This window comes from Malaya genurostris, chromosome 2 (assembly GCF_030247185.1).
Source record: "Malaya genurostris strain Urasoe2022 chromosome 2, Malgen_1.1, whole genome shotgun sequence".
In the NCBI taxonomy this organism is placed as follows: Eukaryota; Metazoa; Arthropoda; class Insecta; order Diptera; family Culicidae; genus Malaya; species Malaya genurostris.
Window position 1 is genome coordinate 198495028 of NC_080571.1, and position 20214 is coordinate 198515241.

Here is a 20214-nt window from a genome sequence, read left to right on the forward strand (position 1 = left end):
CTACTGATAATGGCTATCGATTTGTGTAGTTTTGAGACCATTTTAGAAATGTTTTTACGTTTTTTGTTTCGCCGGTTTAAGTGACGGTGTACAATATTGAACACACTTTACCCTATAACTCCGGAACCGGAAGTCGGATCCGGATGAAATTCAGGAATTCCGTATGGGATCGGAAGACTTTTCATTTGAATCTAAGTTTGTGGAAATCGGTTTCAGCCATCTCCGAGAAAATCTAGTGAGATTATTTGACACATACACAAACACACACACAGACATTGCTCAGCTCGATGAACTGTGTTGGATGGAATATGACCCTTGGCCCTACGCGCCAATTTTTACTAGTCGGTTTTCAAGTGATTGCATAACTTTTCTGTATGAGAAAGGCAAAAACATTGCAATTTTTTCATTGACTAAGTGGAAACATATGTTCAAGAAACCAAATGAATGCGAAACTCACGGAAAAGATGTTTTTTTGGATACGCTCAGAGGCAGAACTCGAACCTGCGTTCTTATGCAATCCATACGTTTTTTACTATTTCCGCCACTCTGAGCTGTGGTAGACGCAGTTCTACAACAGTACCGAGTTGGTAAGCGTACATCGAACAATGATCTAAATCAGAGCCGCCTCACAACCGGTATCGTATATCCAAACATCTTCTCTCGTTCATCAGACAATAAACACTAGTCTTCTCACTCTATACCTATTTTATGCTCAAGCACTGGGTAGGAGAGTATATTTAAAATCGCTTGTTGCCTTCTCTACTGTGCCAGTCGCTATCGTCAGCGATAGAGTCTATGGCGGCTGTTTCATAGTCAGCCTTTTCACTATCAGAAGCAGATTGTTACGAAAAATCAAACCGTAATTGTTTTTGACGATTTATAAATTTTTTGTTGGTTTGACGTTTAAAATTCAAACCGATATAGAATATGACAATCCCGTAAAGCTTTAAAGTTGGACCTAAAACTATTGCAATTTATTTGTCATATGGCCATATGAATCGGTTTGGGTTATGCTGGTTCCTGAATACCGGCTCAGGAAGTACCCTAAATTACCGTAAACTAGTGGGACATATCATGGAATGTTTAATCGATTGTCACACTTTTGGATTCGAATTCGATCCGATTTGCAGTTTCGACATTACAGAGTTATAAGTGATAATAATCTCAAATTGCCGCTTAAAACGACGGTCATTAAAATAATGTCATAAAAACTGAAACATCGAAGAATATTCATGCAAAAAACACATGCGGATTGATAAAAAAGGTATCATCTCACTGCTAGGTGGATTAAGCACGTTTTAATTATATTTTTTTCGAGTAATATCCTAATTCTTGAAAAAGGTTTCGTCTCTTTTCAGTGTATATTTTTTAGAAGGTCAAATTGGTTTCCTACACTCTTTTTTTTGGACACCATTTTTGTACTAAAGGGTGATTTTTTAAGAGCTTGAGAACTTTTTTAAACAATAAAACGCATAAAATTTGCAAAATCTCATCGGTTCTTTATTTTAAACGTTAGATTGGTACATGACATTTACTTTTTGAAGATAATTTCATTTAAATGTTGACCGCGGCTGCGTCTTAGGTGGTCCATTCGGAAAATCCGCTTTTTTATCGACAAATTTTGTTCAGCGATGAGGCTCATTTCTGGTTGAATGGCTACGTAAATAAGCAAAATTGCCGCATTTGGAGTGAAGAGCAACCAGAAGCCGTTCAAGAACTGCCCATGCATCCCGAAAAATGCACTGTTTGGTGTGGTTTGTACGCTGGTGGAATCATTGGACCGTATTTTTTCAAAGATGCTGTTGGACGCAACGTTACAGTGAATGGCGATCGCTATCGTTCGATGCTAACAAACTTTTTGTTGCCAAAAATGGAAGAACTGAACTTGGTTGACATGTGGTTTCAACAAGATGGCGCTACATGCCACACAGCTCGCGATTCTATGGCCATTTTGAGGGAAAACTTCGGAGAACAATTCATCTCAAGAAATGGACCGGTAAGTTGGCCACCAAGATCATGCGATTTGACGCCTTTAGACTATTTTTTGTGGGGCTACGTCAAGTCTAAAGTCTACAGAAATAAGCCAGTAACTATTCCAGCTTTGGAAGACAACATTTCCGAAGAAATTCGGGCTATTCCGGCCGAAATGCTCGAAAAAGTTGCCCAAAATTGGACTTTCCGAATGGACCACCTAAGACGCAGCCGCGGTCAACATTTAAATGAAATTATCTTCAAAAAGTAAATGTCATGTACCAATCTAACGTTTAAAATAAAGAACCGATGAGATTTTGCAAATTTTATGCGTTTTATTGTTTAAAAAAGTTCTCAAGCTCTTAAAAAATCACCCTTTAGTAACAGTTTTCGAGTTACCACGATTGGAAGAAAGCACATAAAAAATGCATTCTCTCTTTTTAAAAACCTATTTTAATCCACCTAGTGGTGTAATGATGCCTTTCTCATATTACTCATTACGTCATAAATATAATCGTGAAATTCGCAAAAACAACTGTTTATTGAATAGAAATAGGGTCATTTGTTCGGATCTAATCTCACAAACTATATAAATCCTGTTTAACCTGTAGTTCCGGAACCGAAAGTTGTATCCACAACAAATTAAGGAACTCCGTATGAAACTGTAAGACTTTTCTTTTGAACCTAAAAGTTCGTGAGAATCGATTTGGCCATCTCCAAGAAAAGTAAGTGAGCTCCTTTTTGCAGTTTTTGATCACTATTTCGAATTCTTCCGAAACCGGATTCAGATAAACGGTATAGCCGAAGTTGGTTCTTTTACTACCAACAAATATGACCTACAAATTGAAACAGTTTTGAACGTAGTTAAACTTATACTTACTATCTCATGCTCTATTTCGAATAGGGGTAGATGGGGTAAAACGGACCTCCAAAGGAAATAAAGCTATATGTTAACTATAGAGAATAACATGGAAGAATTTCATGCATGACTCTCTTCCGAAATCATTATTTCTCAAAATTTCGTACAAATACTCACTGAATGCATTGAAAAATACATGAAATATCTTATTTTCCAAAACCCTTAAAAATTGTCTATCGAAATATAAGCGGGGCATGACGCCCATGGAATATACACATTTAAATTACGCGAAGTGACGATTATCTGAACATAGAGGCAGGATGATCTTAAATAAGGGGTAAACATCCATCAAAACAACGGATTAAAGCTCATGACAACCACGGGGCAATGCACCCTCATAAAGCTTCTTCTTCTTATTTAAAGAAAGCTTTAGATTTTTCGTTGACGAAATATTTGCCAGGTGGAAGATTGTTCACTATTATTCATTAAATTCATAACTTATGGATAATTTTCGTAAGCGAATTCTTGAGCATTTTGCCTCACACAATCCGGGTCGTTTTACCCCCAAAAATATGAGACGATAAATTTGACGATTTTTCTATAAAATTGCAAATACATCGTCTGTATTAGAACTAATCTTAGAAACCCGAATGATTGGCAAAGAAGTTCACTGGTTACATAATTAAAATCGTCTTCCTCACCCCAGAAAATTACTATGGAACGAACATCAAAAATTACTTATAACAGAGACATAATAAGTTTTTTTTAAATTTTTGCATACATGATTGAACCATCGCTACCAAAATTTTATAGTAATCTGTTGTTATGGCGGACTTTCAGTTTCATTAAAATTTCAGTGTAAAAAATTGGTAACTTTTGAGGAAAGCAAAAGGTGCATTATGCCTCGAGGGTGCGTTTTACCCCATCTTTCCCTAAACCAATTAAACGAAATCTAACAAACGAAACGAACCTGCGTTTCTGTTACTTCTGCATATGTAAGTCAAGATAAACAGCATAAAACATGTAATAAAATTATTATTATTATTATTATTATTATTATTATTATTATAATTATTATTATTATTATTATTATTATTTTTATTATTATTATTTTTATTATTATTATTATTGTTATTATTAATATTATTATTATTATTATTATTATTGGCATCACTACACAACGTGTACGAAATAGAACAAAGCACGCCTTGTTCGCTTTGTGTTTTCTTCTTCTTTCGGTATTGTACATATGTCACTCTATATGGCGATTTGAAAACTTTGACACTCATCGTCCTGCAACTGCGGAACCGGAAGTCGGATCCGGATGAAATTTCACAGTAGGTTAAAAATCGGTTCAAGCATCGCAGAGGAATCGAAGTAAATTTAGTTTTAGGAGTTTTCCTTCTCCACTTTCGGTGCTCTCGGAACAAGAAAAGAGGGGACCAGTAGTGTCGAATTAAGTTTTCATGCCCACAAACTAACAAGCTCTGCAAACTAGAAGAATTTATCGGACAGTTTTATGGGATTTGTACCTGTTTTTAACCATCGTTCGTGGAAAAATACTAAAAAATTGGTAATTTTCCACTTATCACGCTTTAGTTCCGAAACAGGAAGTCGGATTCTGATAAAATGTTCCACAAATTTTTAGGATATTATAAGACCTTTCATTTGGATCTTAGTTTGCAAAAATCGGTTTGAGCTGTTCCAGAGATAATTGAATGTAAAATTTTTCTAAAATTTTCACATATAACTCCGGAACCGGAAGTCACATTCAAATGAAATTCAATAGCAAGCTATGGGACCATAATACCTTTCATTTGAATCTTTGTTTGTGATAATCGGTTCAGCCATCTCTGAGAAAAGTGAGTGCATATTTTTGTTACATACACACACACACATGCACACACATACATGCAAACACACACACACACACACACATGGATACACGGATACATACACATACAGACATTTGCTCAGTTCGTCGAATGGTATATGACATTCGGCCCTCCGGGCCTCTTTTAAAAAGTCGATGTTAACAGTGATTGCTTAGCCTTTCTATATAAAAAATGCAAAAACAGAGAGAGAATTAGAGAGACCGATGAAAATATAAAGAGCTTTCAGTTAGTAGTTACGCTAATGATATCCAATTAATTACAATAAGGAAACAAGTACACTAAAACTTCAATTTATGCGAACTTAATTCACGCGACTTTTTTTACGCGTTTTATTTTAAATAACGCGATTTTATATTTAGTTCACGCGATGATCGCGTAAAAAAGGTTTTTCCTTAATGAAGGAAATCTTAATTTATATACATATACAAAACAATCTAACATGCTTCAGGCAATTGGATATTGTGGAATGTACATTAATGAACTGTTTAATTTCAAAGAATCTAAATAAGATCGTGGACATCCAAGAATTATCTAGAGATCAAATATTGTATATAATCACTTTTATAAGCAAATATTGTAGATAATCACTCTTAAGCATTTTCTTAGTCTCAGAACAAGTTCAGAGGGTCCTCAGGCGCTAAAGCATCGGACGTAGTAGGATTGTTCATGTTATTTACACTAAAATCAAATGAAAACCTTTTTTACGCGAAAAATTTGAAATAACGCGATGTTTTATTTAATTTACGCTCCCCTGGCTCAGCGCGTTAATTGAGGTTACAGTGTAAATAATTTTAGCGTCAACTTTTATAAAAATGCAATGTTCAAATAGGATAAAACTATTTTCAACTTATAAATACTGCAAATCTTCCGAAATAAAAACAACAAAAACCAAAATGAAGTCAATGTGTTCGAATGGGAGAAATATTATCGGAATCTTGGAAAGCAACTGACTGGTTTTCTATTTTTAGTGAGGATTTTCCGACAAAAAATAACTCCATGGTATATATCGTACCCATGGCCAAAGGGCAAAACTGACAAGCACAATAAGCTTCCTCCGGTGGTCGATTTGTGACGGAAGGATGAAAGTCAGCAAGGTTCGAAATCTCACCGCCACCAGAATTTCTACCAGGATTTTTATTTCTGTGCTGTTTCGCATAACCTCTCTGGAAAATCCTGAATCGATGCCGAAGGGTTGTCTCGCTCTTTGTTCGCTTTGTTCCGGAGAGCAAAGGAACAAACTATTGTGACCTTTTTGTTGCTGAGCTCTCAAACTGTTTGGCATGTTCTGGGGAGGCTTTGCTTCAGGAATGAGACGAAAGTCTTTAGCCTGATGATGAATATATAAGAAAAACGGGAAACCACCTTTGAAAGTAGGCATCAGCTCTAAACTTGTAGCAAAAAGTTTGGCTCAACCCTTTGGGCTATAAATCGGAGCTCGTTTTGTATGCGATTGATGTGGGCATCTAATTTGTTTATCAAAATTCAGTCAAGTGAGAATGCCAGAGGCGGAAAATTGAAGAATGAATTTATAATCATCACCCACTAGAAAGTTAAGCAGGTCGACTCTTGTTACAAAGCGAGCTTAGAGTTGCTGAACCGTATCGCATCTATTCAGTTTGTTTGGACTACAGAAGTTAGGGTGAAGTTTACTCAAAAGAAAATATTTCTCGGAAATTTTCACAATCTAACAAAAAGCAACCCTTTAGTTTAATCTGGAAATCTGCGTTGGTTTTTGTAGTCACAAAACTATTTGTATTCCTTTTTCCTTGAAAATAAAAAATAATCATGGGCGGAGTTTGGTCATTACCACCGAATGCGACAAGTCGCACTACAGTCTAAATTTAGTACAAGCTGCAAGTGCAAAAATTTGTATCTTTGCCTGTGGGCGGGAGATTACAAATTCTGAATGGAAATTGTTATTTTTATCTTTTCCATTTTGCTCCTCCTCAGCATCATCGGCGTCCGGTACACACTTTGCCGATGAGGCTTTATATACCGTGAGTCTCCACTCTGCCGATTATCCTGACACGGAGCAATAAAAAACAAAAAAAAACTCAACTTCATTCTATGGAATGGCCTACATGTCGAAGTGTCCTGTAGAGCATAATTGTCTTAACCCGAATGGAAGCCTATTGCGTTTTTCGTCATTTATGCGAATTCGAACTGTATGTGTGTAGTGTCAGATAGTAGGGAATACGTTTTCGGACACCATCTGACGACCAGTTAGAAGAGCAGCCAAATCCACTCTTTCGTGTTTATGAATAAAATATTTTCCTTTTTCCCGTAGCTCGTAACACCGGAACAACGATAGCGGCATTTTTGAACCGGTACGCCTGAGCCAAAAAAGGGAAAGATTCGGATGACGCGCTCCACTCCATCCACTGCCAGTAGCACTGGATGCCGTACGGTGACTCGCTGAAAGATGGATTTTTTCGTTCCATTCTGGGCAACGATGTTTGGACTTCCTGTTGGAAGAGTTTTGCAACGGACGAAATAGAGGATTAATCACGTTTTCAATTTTTGCCACGCGAAGATTGCCTCGATCGGACAAGAGACCCATTCACATTCACAAGCCAGCTCAAATTCCCTGGGTTCAAGGTTCTTGTGTTGATACATTCCAGACAAAAACTCTAAAAACTAACCTGAGCTTATTCCAAACACTTGTTCTATCCCGGATTTCCACAGGTAAAATAAGGTGCGCTCTGACCATGCCCAGATTGGGGCAGGATGTGATAGTTGATGAGATGTATAGACTGTCGTGTACTAAAACCAACAGCTACTATTTCTTGGGTTAGTCTATCAAACCGGTAAAATAATGACATAAAGTTTAGGTACGTGTTTGGAGGAAAGTAATGCATCGTAATTTGAGTTATTATCAAATGTTACGTTGCCCTTCTCATTAAGCCAGTTAATAATTGTAAGAAAGAAATAGTTTATTTATTTATTTACTAGCTGAATTACCCGGCGTTGCTCGGAAATGTTTCGTGAAGGGAGGGCCGAAAAAAATTCTCAAAGTTCTCCTGCTTAGTGAAATACACTTGTAGTGAAACACAACTTAGACGGAAACCCGATCGAACAATACATACGAACAATACATGTTCAGACAGCGAATGATCAGTGTCCCATCTCAGATTTCACAATAATCATAATTTTCATGGTATTCACGACAAATTGGATCAGTTTTATATTTTAACCCTTTTGTTAGGAACATTTAAAACACCTTTCTCTTTATAAATACCTTCTTAGTAACCTCCGAGTTTCATATCTACAGGGTGATTTTTTAAGAGCTTGAGAACTTTTTTAAACAATAAAACGCATAAAATTTGCAAAATCTCATCGGTTCTTTATTTTAAACGTTAGATTGGTACATGACATTTACTTTTTGAAGATAATTTCATTTAAATGTTGACCGCGGCTGCGTCTTAGGTGGTCCATTCGGAAAGTCCAATTTTGGGCAACTTTTTCGAGCATTTCGGCCGGAATAGCCCGAATTTCTTCGGAAATGTTGTCTTCCAAAGCTGGAATAGTTACTGGCTTATTTCTGTAGACTTTAGACTTGACGTAGCCCCACAAAAAATAGTCTAAAGGCGTCAAATCGCATGATCTTGGTGGCCAACTTACCGGTCCATTTCTTGAGATGAATTGTTCTCCGAAGTTTTCCCTCAAAATGGCCATAGAATCGCGAGCTGTGTGGCATGTAGCGCCATCTTGTTGAAACCACATGTCAACCAAGTTCAGTTCTTCCATTTTTGGCAACAAAAAGTTTGTTAGCATCGAACGATAGCGATCGCCATTCACTGTAACGTTGCGTCCAACAGCATCTTTGAAAAAATACGGTCCAATGATTCCACCAGCGTACAAACCACACCAAACAGTGCATTTTTCGGGATGCATGGGCAGTTCTTGAACGGCTTCTGGTTGCTCTTCACTCCAAATGCGGCAATTTTGCTTATTTACGTAGCCATTCAACCAGAAATGAGCCTCATCGCTGAACAAAATTTGTCGATAAAAAAGCGGATTTTCCGAATGGACCACCTAAGACGCAGCCGCGGTCAACATTTAAATGAAATTATCTTCAAAAAGTAAATGTCATGTACCAATCTAACGTTTAAAATACCGATGACCGATGAGATTTTGCAAATTTTATGCGTTTTATTGTTTAAAAAAGTTCTCAAGCTCTTAAAAAATCACCCTGTATATGTGCCTGTAACGTACTTCCGTACTTCCTCGTCACAATCGATCTACAATACCTTTGGCTTCCATGGTTATGAGCACTTGCTACTCCCTTTTCTTTATAAAAATTTTTATGACATCATTAATTGCTCATAACTTTCCATCTGATAATGATTATTTTATAACGAAAGGCTGTTTAACATCATAACTACATTCGTACTATAGAATGACGTTTTTATATAATTTATTTGACCAAGGTTTTAACCATTTTGGTAGTTCATCGGAGAGTAAAACCTATAGAATAATTATTCAGTTAATACAAATGTTGTTGTTATCCTATTTCCATCACCTTGAGTCGACAGTTTTCTTAATTTACATAATAAAATGCACATTGATTGTATGATTTCGTCAATTCAGATCAATGCTGAGAATACTTATTTCCCCTTTCTCTTGTGAATCTTTTTGTGAACCTCTCTCAGTTGCTAGATATATACTGTACTCGTAAAGAAGTACCAATTTTTCGTAAAACCCGATCAATTTTCCCTTACACTTTCCATGTTCGGGGTACTTGCTACTCTCTCTCACCCTCAAAATAACCTTATAATCTATTTTGATTTAACTTCATTTTTGTCAGTGACTTTTAACAGATCTCCTCCATGATTACCCTGAGTAGTGTATCTGTGCTTTTCAAAAAATATCGATTCCCACCTTTGGTACATGTGCCAAACTTGGTGGCGATTCGTTTAGTTGTTTCGTAGTTATGCTGAAACTTAAATACACTCGCGTTCATAGACAGATTAAGATTATTTTCCCTTAGCTCTTTGAATTGTCCGGCAAAATGGAACCAGATCCTTTGAAATTATTCAAAGAAAAATACGACCTTGATATTTTTTCCACTCTCTTGTTTTATAAAAAATGGGAGTCCAGTCTAAATGTCGATTCTATTCAAATTTCATTGACCCTCTCCCCCCATGTTAAGGACGCTTCCTACACACGTTCATCCCTTAAAATGTCCTAATGATCATTTCTGAAGAGCAAGAAGTATCTGTGCCAAATTTGATAGCAATCCGTTAAGTAGTTCCGGAGTTGCGCCGTTACAAACATTACATCCCCTTTTCAGAGGGACGTACTACATCCACCCCACACGAATACCCTAAGTTACACAAAAAGTATCTATGATCTCCAAAAAGTATCGATTCTCGTCAAATAAAATAATTTTTTTCAATACCCCTGTTAAGGATAGTTGCTACGCTCTCTCCCCCATAAAAATACCCCTACAACTATCTCTGAAGAGCAAAAAGCAGCTATGTCAAGTGTGATAGCAATCTGTTCAGTAGTGTCGGAGCTATGCCGTTACATCTCCCTTTTTAAATGCACTTGCTACATTCACTCCCCATATCTATCATATCTAAGGTATGGAAAATGTTTGCACGATCTTCAAAAATTATCGATTCTTGTCAAATTTTATGAATTTTTTTTCTTGGCCCCTTCTGTTAATGATACTTGCTACGCTTCCTCCTCTATAAAAATACCTTTTTGACTATTTCTGAACAGCAAGAAATAACTGTACCAAATTTTATAGCAATTCGTGCAATAGTTCCGGAGTTATGCCGTTACAAACATTGCACTTCTTTTTTAGAGTCAATTACTACACCCTCTCCTAACAGAATATCCTTATAATCTTATCTAAGTTGTGCAAAAAGTGCCTTCAAAAAATACCGATTCTCGTCAAGTTAGATAATATTTTTAATGACCAGCTTTGTTAAGGACACTTGCTACGCTTCCTCCCCATGGAAATATTCTTATAACCATATCTGAAGAGCAAGAAGTACATGTGCCAGGTTTAATAGCAATTCGTTAAGTAGTTTTGAAGTTATGCCATTACAAACATTACACCCCCCTTTTTAAAGGCACTTGCTGCATCCATCCCTCAATTACTTATATCTACGATATGCAAAATGTTTCTAAGATCTTCATAAAATATCGGTTTTCATCAAGTTATATGAATTTTTTCATGACCCCTCCATGGTGATGACACTTGCTACGCTCCCTCCCCCAAGAAAAATACGCTTATGACCATCTCTGAAGAGCAAGAAGTACATGTGCCAAGTTTAAACATCCAAGCGAACAATCCGTTCAGTAATTCCGGAGTTATGCCATTACAAACATTACACCCCAATAGGTGGCAATAGTTTCGGAATTATGCCGTTTTAAACATTACACCCCCCTATTTAAAGGCACTTGCTACATACACCCCCCATATAGTCATATCTAAGGTATGCAAAATGGTTCTACGGTCTTCAAAACGTATCGATTCTTTTCAAGTTATATGAATTTTTCCATGACCCCCCCTTGTTTATGACACTCGCTACGCTCCCTCCCATATAAACATACTCCCTAAACCATCTCTGAAATACAAGAAGTACCTGTGCCAAGTTTGGTGACAATCCGTTCAGTAGTTCCGAAGTTATCGCGTTACAAACATACAAACTTACATCCATTTTTATATATATAGATTTATTTTTTTCCCTTTATGGGCTGCTCTGGCCGAGGGGAAAATAGTTTATTTATTTATTTTTGTAACATTAAATTGGTTACATGCCATTTCGCAGCCGGTCATTAGGCATAGGGTCGAGTGGCATAAAGGTCATTTGGCATAAAGATATTTGGCATAAAGGTCATATGGCATACGGATGAATTACCGGTAAAAATCACTTGTGAACTTCAAGGATAAGAGTTTTGTGTATGTTCGTTTCATGAATGAAGTAGGAAGTGATTTTTCCAGTCACTGAGTTTTTTTTCGAAAATCTCTTGAATTGATTTTTTTTACGAGTGATAATGAAATGAACTTTTTCTGATCGTGATTTTCGCAACACTGTTAAGAATTGTTCTCAAATTGGATAATTTATACTTAAAATTTTAAAAACATTGGCGGAGTACTGCTCCTCTCAAAATTTGTATCATTCATATTTCAAGAAAATTTTTATTGAATGGACTGTTTCTAAGCATGACAGAACTGCTGTTTTCAGCAGTTCGTGTCATCATTTTTAATAAGTTTTGGATAAGAAATGGGTTTGTTTAGCCCTAGATGACGTTTCATCCTAACTTTCTTTGCAACAGGCCAGGAAACCAAACAATACTAAACTCCCAACTTCAATTGTATACATTGAAAATAATTATGACAGACTTTGTAATAATGTTGACTCTTCAATTCATTCATTTTGCAGATGTGGAAAAATGGATTCATGACAAGATTGCTTCAAATAATGTTGAGTTCATTCGACTTGAATTGGAGAAAAGATTAAAAAAACTGCATAGCTTTCGAAGGCAACTGCTTTGAATAAAGTATCTTGAATCTATTAGCAACCATCAACCTGTGTTTGCATTCCAAAAATCCTACAATATCGACCGATACAACTGGTACAAAGACTCACTTAAAGTAAATTGATACGCACAAAAATACGTGTAATTTCAACTCAATCGAGTTAGTAAATTGAAAAAATTTCATAACGGTTACATTGAAGTATACTTTTAATAAAACTGCACATATCTGTTTTGAAATTTCCCCGTATTTTACGGATCAGGGTCATTTCGCCTAAAGCCATTTCACCTAAAGCCATTTCGCCGATTGGACCACTTCGCCGAATGCTATTTCGCCGAATCTTTAAATCGTCCTAATATCGTAAATGGAATTGATGTAAAATAAAGACAAATGAAAGATGATAGCGTTAAAGTCCGTTTTGGTGACCTATAATTGTACTTCTTGATTGATTCTTACACTCTTGAATAATAGTTGATTTATGAAGCTCAAAATTTAGACTTTTTTACTCCGTGTTCCACAGCACAGCCTGGGTCCACCAAACAGGTAAGCCGTGTGGCATCCGGCGGAATTATTTTTTAACCAAGAATTGATCCACTGGTTTTCTGTTCCATGTCGTAAAAGGCCACAAAAATAGGAACTCCTAAGTCTAGGTGTATTTCCGTGCCGATGGCTGCAGGAGGTTAAACAATGCAGTCGTGAACGGAATATCTTGGGGTTTTCCCTTACTGTGTTAAGCGAAGCTCTGGCACAGTGGACGACTTCTTTCTTCGCAACTCGTGGGATTTGAATGATTAAAACATTTAAAAAAATCCTTACATGGTTCGCTATAGGCGATTATAAGCCAATATATTTGGTTTCTTGTAGTTGTTGTACGGTTAGTGCTGGAGGTGAAATGTTCGTTACTCTAATTGATAATGGTTAGAGTGGCACAAATCAATCTTCAGCATAAACGTACAGCAACTATGAATCTATCCAGACTTCTGCAAGAAGGTAAAGCTTCTATAGCTTTGGTTCAAGAACCATATTTCCAAAAGGGAAACTTCTACGTTGGAAAATTGTTAAACCCAGTCTTTGTTGCCTTCAACAAGACCGGTATGACTAATCCACGTGAAATACCTCGAGCATGCATACTTGCAAATAGTGCTCTCGATGTTTCTCTCATATCGGAGCTCACAATTCGGGATATTTGTGCTGTCACAGTTGGTATGACTATTGATGGCATAGACAGGAAATATGTCTATTGTTCGGCATATTTACCGCATAACCAACCTTCGCCAAGCGATGACTTCGAAAAGGTTGTATCATACTGCTGCAAGAGTGATTTACCGCTTGTAATCGGAGTTGCTTCACTGGATTTTCCATCACGGCTAGAGTTCGAATGATAGAGCTGTCAAACTTTGTTTGCTGACTCCTAGGTTACTATGACTGATGCTGCATGTTTAGTTTCGTCAGTAAACTTACGAAATATTTTCGATGAGACAAACTCACTCATAGTTGCAGCATATAAAGAGGCTTGTCCACTTCGGATTGTGCGAGCTACTAGAGGAACTCCTTGGTGGAATACTGAACTTGCTAGACTAAGGAAACTATGCAGAAGAGTTTGGAACCACCGACGCAGAGATGGGTCGGGGGCATTCGTGTCGGTTCGAAGGGCTTACAAAAATGCTCTTCGATCGTCTGAGCGAAGTGGTTGGAAAAGCCTCTGCACAAATGTCTCTAGTCTCAACGAGGCTAGCAGATTAAATAAGTTACTTTCGAAGTCCAAGGACTTTAATGTCAGTTTCTTAAGAACTTCAGATGGTGAACACTTGTCTGATGAAGGTGATGTATTCACTATCTTTTTAACACTCACTTTCCAGGATGTATGGATTCATCACCGACAGCTCTTCCCGAGACTTTTTCAGGTAGTTACGATTCTTGGGCTCTTGCTCGAAGCGTTGTGACGATTGAATCGGTCAAATGGGCAGTTGAGAGTTTTGCTCCTGGAAACGATGGAGTTTTCCCAGTGTTACTGCAGAAAGGGTATGAACATTTCAAACATGTTTTGAAGAAAATACTTACTTTTAGTCTTGCGACTGGATATATTCCAAGAGCCTGGCAGGAAATAATTGTCAAATTTATTCCCAAAGGCGGTCGCGACACTTATGAGGAAGCGAAGAGTTTCAGGCCTATCAGTCTAAGCTCATTTCTTCTTAAAACAGTGGAACGCATAGTAGATCACTATATCAGGAATGTTAGTCTGGGCGTGCATCCGCTACATGGAATGCAACATGCTTACCAGCGTGGAAAGTCCACTACAACCCTGTTACATGATGTTGTGTACAACATTGAAAAAGCTTTCTCACAAAAGCAATCTTGCTTGGGAGTTTTCCTAGAAATTGAAGGTGCCTTTGATAACGTGTCTTTCAATTCAATTCTGGAAGCAGCCCGTAGTCATGGCATACCTTCAAGTATCACAAATTGGATACACGCAATGCTTAGCAATCGACTTCTTTGTTCATCGCTTCGGCAAGCAGAGATTAAAAAGCTGAGTGTCTGTGGGTGTCCTCAAGGTGGTGTACTATCCCCACTTTCATGGAATCTAGTCGCTGATGGTTTGTTAAGGAAACTTAATAACCTTGGATTTCCGACTTATGGTTTTGCCGACGATTATCATATATTGATGACCGGTATAAGCATTTACACTCTCTTTGATTTAATGCAACAAGCCCTGCGATCTGTTGAACAATGGTGTTGTCAGGTTGGATTATCTGTAAATCCGGGCAAAACATCAATGGTGCTTTTCACTCATCGTAGGATAATCACAGGAGCTCGTCCGTTGCAGTTCTTTGGTTCAGAGGTCACTGTGGTCGATCAAGTTAAATACTTCGGGGTTATTCTTGACTCAAAACTGAATTGGTCTGCTCACATTGATTTCAGGACTAAAAGAGCTTGCATGGCTTTCGGCCAATGCAGACGAGCTTTTGGAAAATCATGGGGACTCAAACCCAGATATATTCATTGGATCTACACAACTATTGTTAGACCAATTTTAGCATATGGATGTCTTGTATGGTGGCAGAAAGGAGAAGTCGAGACAGTTCAGTCAAAGCTAAATCATCTCCAAAGGATGGTTCTAATGGCGATAACAGGAGCATTCACGACAACTCCTACTGCTGCTCTAGAGGCGCTATTGTGCATTAAACCACTTCATGTGTTCCTAAAACAAGAAGCATTATCTTGTGCATACCGTCTTAAGGTTACAGGGCTTTGGAACAGTAACCCATTAGATTATGCTACCAGCCACACTCGCTTGTGGTCTCAAATGGTTACGTGGGATGAGTATTTACTCGCTCCTAGGGACCTACCTCTCACATGCAGTTTTCCTTTCAAAACATTCAATGTGAGCTATCCTCTTCGTGAGGAATGGTTGTCTGGTTGTCTGGAACGACAACTTGATGAACACATAGTTTGTTATACGGACGGTTCTCTGTTGAATGGTCGTGCTGGTGCTGGTGTCTACTGTCGTGAAATGAGGCTGGAGCAGTCTCTTTCACTTGGTAGATACTGTACTGTGTTCCAAGCAGAAATCTACGCAATTCTGTGTGGAGTACAATCGGCGCTTCAGCAGAGGATCTGTGGTAAACGAATTTATTTTTGTTCCGACAGTCAGGCAGCCTTTAAAGCACTCAGTTCGAATGACTCACGGTCGAATCTAGTGATCGCATGTCGAACTCAAATTGAGGACCTCAGCATTTCAAATGCTGTTAACTTCTTATGGGTACCCGGCCATTCTGGTATTACTGGAAATGAATGGGCTGATGAGTTGGCTAGAGCTGGTGCAACGAATGATTTCGTTGGTCCTGAACCAGCTTTACCACTTTCAACTAGTTGGATAAAGCACAAGATTCGTTCTTGGGCTGCATCTAAACATGTCAGCTACTGGCGCAGCTTGCAAACTTGCGCTCAGACAAAAGCATTTCTACCAGATTTAAATCCTTCCAAGCATCATTGCAGTATTCTGGTCAGAGCTCTGACTGGACATTGCAAACTCAATTATCACATGGCTACTATTCAACGTGCTGAGTATTATTCGTGTGATTTGTGTGTATGCGATTATGGTACTTCATATCATCTGATATGTAACTGTCCCGCATTGACGCAGCTACGTATCCGGGTTTTTGGTTCTCCATACATGGTTGAGTCTGTGTATGCGGAGCTAAAATTGAAGGATATTCTCTCGTTTCTTACTCAATGTGGTAAGGAGCTATAGACAGAAGGGTTCATCGTTCTTCCTGGAGTGAATGAATCCCTCCTGTATTCACCTTAAATAGGGTTTAGCAGATTGTTTGGCATCCTTTAGGGGGTACCGAATTTACTTCTGCTTCGTACATACTGCGAATCGTTCTGCATTCTTCCGGGAGTGCAGAATAATGTCGCTTTTGTAAGATCTCTAAATCCTCTCGGGGGTTGGAGGTTTTCTTAACAGCAGACTGTTCGGGACCTCGAATTTACTTCTGCTTCCACTAAATGTGATCTTCAGCAGATTGTTCAGCATCCCTTAGGGGTGCAGAATTTACTTCTGCTTTTATGTGTTTTTGTGTCGTCAATTTTTCCCATCCTCCTACTCCAACCCTTACCATTTCCTTCAATCCTTCCCTCTTATATGTCGGGAAAATGATGCTAAAAATAAATTGATGGCAAGGCACAAATCTCCAAATATCAAGGGGAACGTGTCATTTGAGCCAATTTGTTCTAATTCTGATTCCTGATTCTTAATATCGTAAATGGAATTGATGTAAAATAAAGACAAATGAAAGATGATAGCGTTAAAGTCCGTTTTGGTGACCTATAATTGTACTTCTTGATTGATTCTTACACTCTTGAATAATAGTTGATTTATGAAGCTCAAAATTTAGACTTTTTTACTCCGTGTTCCACAGAACAGCCTGGGGGTGTTTCCTGCGGACCCACATGGACCGAAGAATGCAGCCAACATAGATATTCTCCAACGCCATCTGACTGACTTGCTATATTCAATTTACCGGCCACTGCTGATCGTCAGCTGAAAGCTGGATTTTCGAGAACCAGCGACACCGATACGCCATTACCTAATGATATTATTCTAGTGTTAAGTTAGTGGTGATTTAAGATTAGAAAATACCCTTAACATCTTAGAGCTTAAGCAGTGTGCCTTAAAATTATATTATATTATTGAATAAAAAAATTGCATAGGTGTATGCAGCAGGCAAATGTATGTGATATTTTCCGATTCCAAAGTGAAAATGAAAAAATATCTAATGCGTCTTCGTAACATCGTTTTGGTTAGTGTGCTCGCTACCGGTCGTTCGGACCTAACTAAAGCAAAGAATGACCCTTTCGGCTAAATTACCTATTCGGCGAAACGACTTTCGGCGAAATGGCCCGCCCGATTGCTACAAATGTTAATCAAAATTAAAAATGTTTCTTGGGCGGGGTTGGCTCTAACCCAACTGAACACCTTGCAGCGCTGCTGACGATCCATTGTTCCAATTCTTTCGTAGATCCGCTGATTTCTTTCTACACTCAAGGTTTTCTTGTATGTTTTGAGCACTTGACACACTGTTGTTTTCGACATCTTCAGCACTTTGGCCAGCTCGGAACCGAACCACTCCGGATTATTATGGTATTTGTGCACAATATTTCTTCGTCCTTCATCTCCTTGGGACTACATTTGACGTTATTTCTGAACGCGATCGACTACTATGATCAAACTTGCACTAGTTGTTTTCTTTAGAATTGTAAATAAACCACTGTCAAAGATTTTCGATATCCAACACTACCCGCATAGCGTTTTGGCTACCTGAGCAGCCATGGCCACCAGACGGCTACCAAAATTGATTCAGTGACGGTTGTCAAATCCAATTTGACAAAACAAAGTCGCTTGTATCTAAGTTAGCCGAGCGTTTTCATTTTCTCACCTTCGCTGGAAATGTCAAAAATTTCAATGTGGAAAAATCCTGGTGGATACGGTTGTATCGTTTGAGTTGTATATCTGGCAGCGGTGAGGCAGTCGGTCACCAGAATGTCTGCCAGCCATATTTTTCCAGCTGGCAGTGTTTAGTCAGCCATCTGGCAGCCATGCGTAAGCGGGTAGAGGCATGCAAGTTTAAAAGTAAACTGGTTTGTCCCTCACGCGTCAGCCTTTTGGTCAAAGTTTGCAACTACATATCCGAGAGCTTTCGAGTTTTAATCTTTGCAATCATGCTCTCTAGCGATATATATCTATCGAAAAAACATATGTTATAAATTGATTCCAATAAAGTACCTCAGCCAGTGAAAGTTTCATAATTCGGTTCAAACATTTCCATGTTATTTTTATGACATAATAAGTAAACATGGTAAGTTAATGGGTGTACGGTCACTTCGCCGACGGTCATTAGGCATATGATCATTTGGCATAAAGATATTTGGCATACACACCATTTGGCACCATTTGGAAAGCCACTGTACTGCATTCAATAGAATACTAGAGGAAGTATATCAATTACATTTTAAAATCAATCGCATGACCTTATTTTGCAATCGCTGTAGTCTCAATATTTGAGTGTTGTTAGCAAGGACCAAAATCGATGAGCAGAAGTCAATGTGATGAGAGATTATTGATTTATACACTTTAACTTTTTATTAGACTCTTACTCTTAACTTCAATCAATTTTGGTTTCTCAAAATTAATAATAATTCTTCACTCGACAACCTGATTGTGTAGAATTGTGTAAACAAACGCTGAAGATTATTTTTATTTGAAAGTTCTCTGAATTGCTTGCCCGAAAAAGAGGTATGACCCTTATCAAAAGCAAAACATCTTTTTAAGTTAGATCTTTCCGACTTTATAAAAGTTTTGTGGTGCTGCTGTGCAACAACTAGAATGAAAGATTTACTAAAATTCAAATGCGTGCCCGAGTTGTGCTGCTCTCGATCCTGTCGGCGGTAATCCGATCATTCTAATAATTCATGTTTTATTATCTTTAGCATCGGCACCTCTTCTGGATCCTCATTTACGGAGTGAAATATAACATTTCCATATTAGTTGGACATAATTAAATTCAACGGGAAATTTACGAGCCCCGATCGTCAGATTCAGGTAGGTTCGGTCCGTCCTTTCACTCGTTCAATCATTATTAGCCGCGTACGCGTCGTCGCCGGTCGCTCCGGAGTGCATCGGAAGAGACAGATGGTAACTCTGCCCCGTTGATCAAAGTTTCAGCAGACCATTCATCGTGGTTCAGTTTATGATTATTGTGCTCTCCCGTCTTTCAAGTCTTTCTTGGTGCCGAGATGCCGCTTCGATTCTCCGCTTGCGCGCAGGTAGGACCTGATTCGATGCATATCATTTAAATACTTACTGCTGAGCAGCACGACGGTATTTTAAATCGGATGCAACCAGTTAGTATTTCTGCAGTTCTCGTCCTGTCGTTCAGTGTTGCTGCCAGTTCGAGTGACAGAGCAAGAACTGAGCGTGTATGGAACAGAACCAGAGGCTGGCAACACTGCAGTGGTACTTCTTGCCGGAGACGGTGTGCTCGAAAAGCGTTTCATGCTTCGAAAGATCTCATCGATCGCTGTTGATGATCTTATCTCGATCATTTGAGTGCCACTTATTCAAACGAAGACAGATTATTATCGAGAAAAAGATCTCATAAAAACCCGCTAACTGGATCGGACTTGTTCGTCGAGTTTTCGGTTGCATTGCTCTCCAGCGTAGTTTCTCGGATTGAGTAGCTAAGCTGTTTGAATCCAAAAAAGGGTTTCGAATACTTTCTAGGGTAGACTGCTGTGACGAGGCACTTTGTTTGGTTTTACTTTTTGATTTCACGAGCCCACCCTATTCCATCCTTAAGTGTTTTCGAATGAAACAAATTAAGATAAGCATCAGCTGATATCTGTTAACTTCTTGTGTTTGTTTTATCGTTGTTCGTTTGCCCTTTCTTCGCGGCAAAGGTGAATTTTTCTTCATTCCTGTTAGCCCTTTTCAT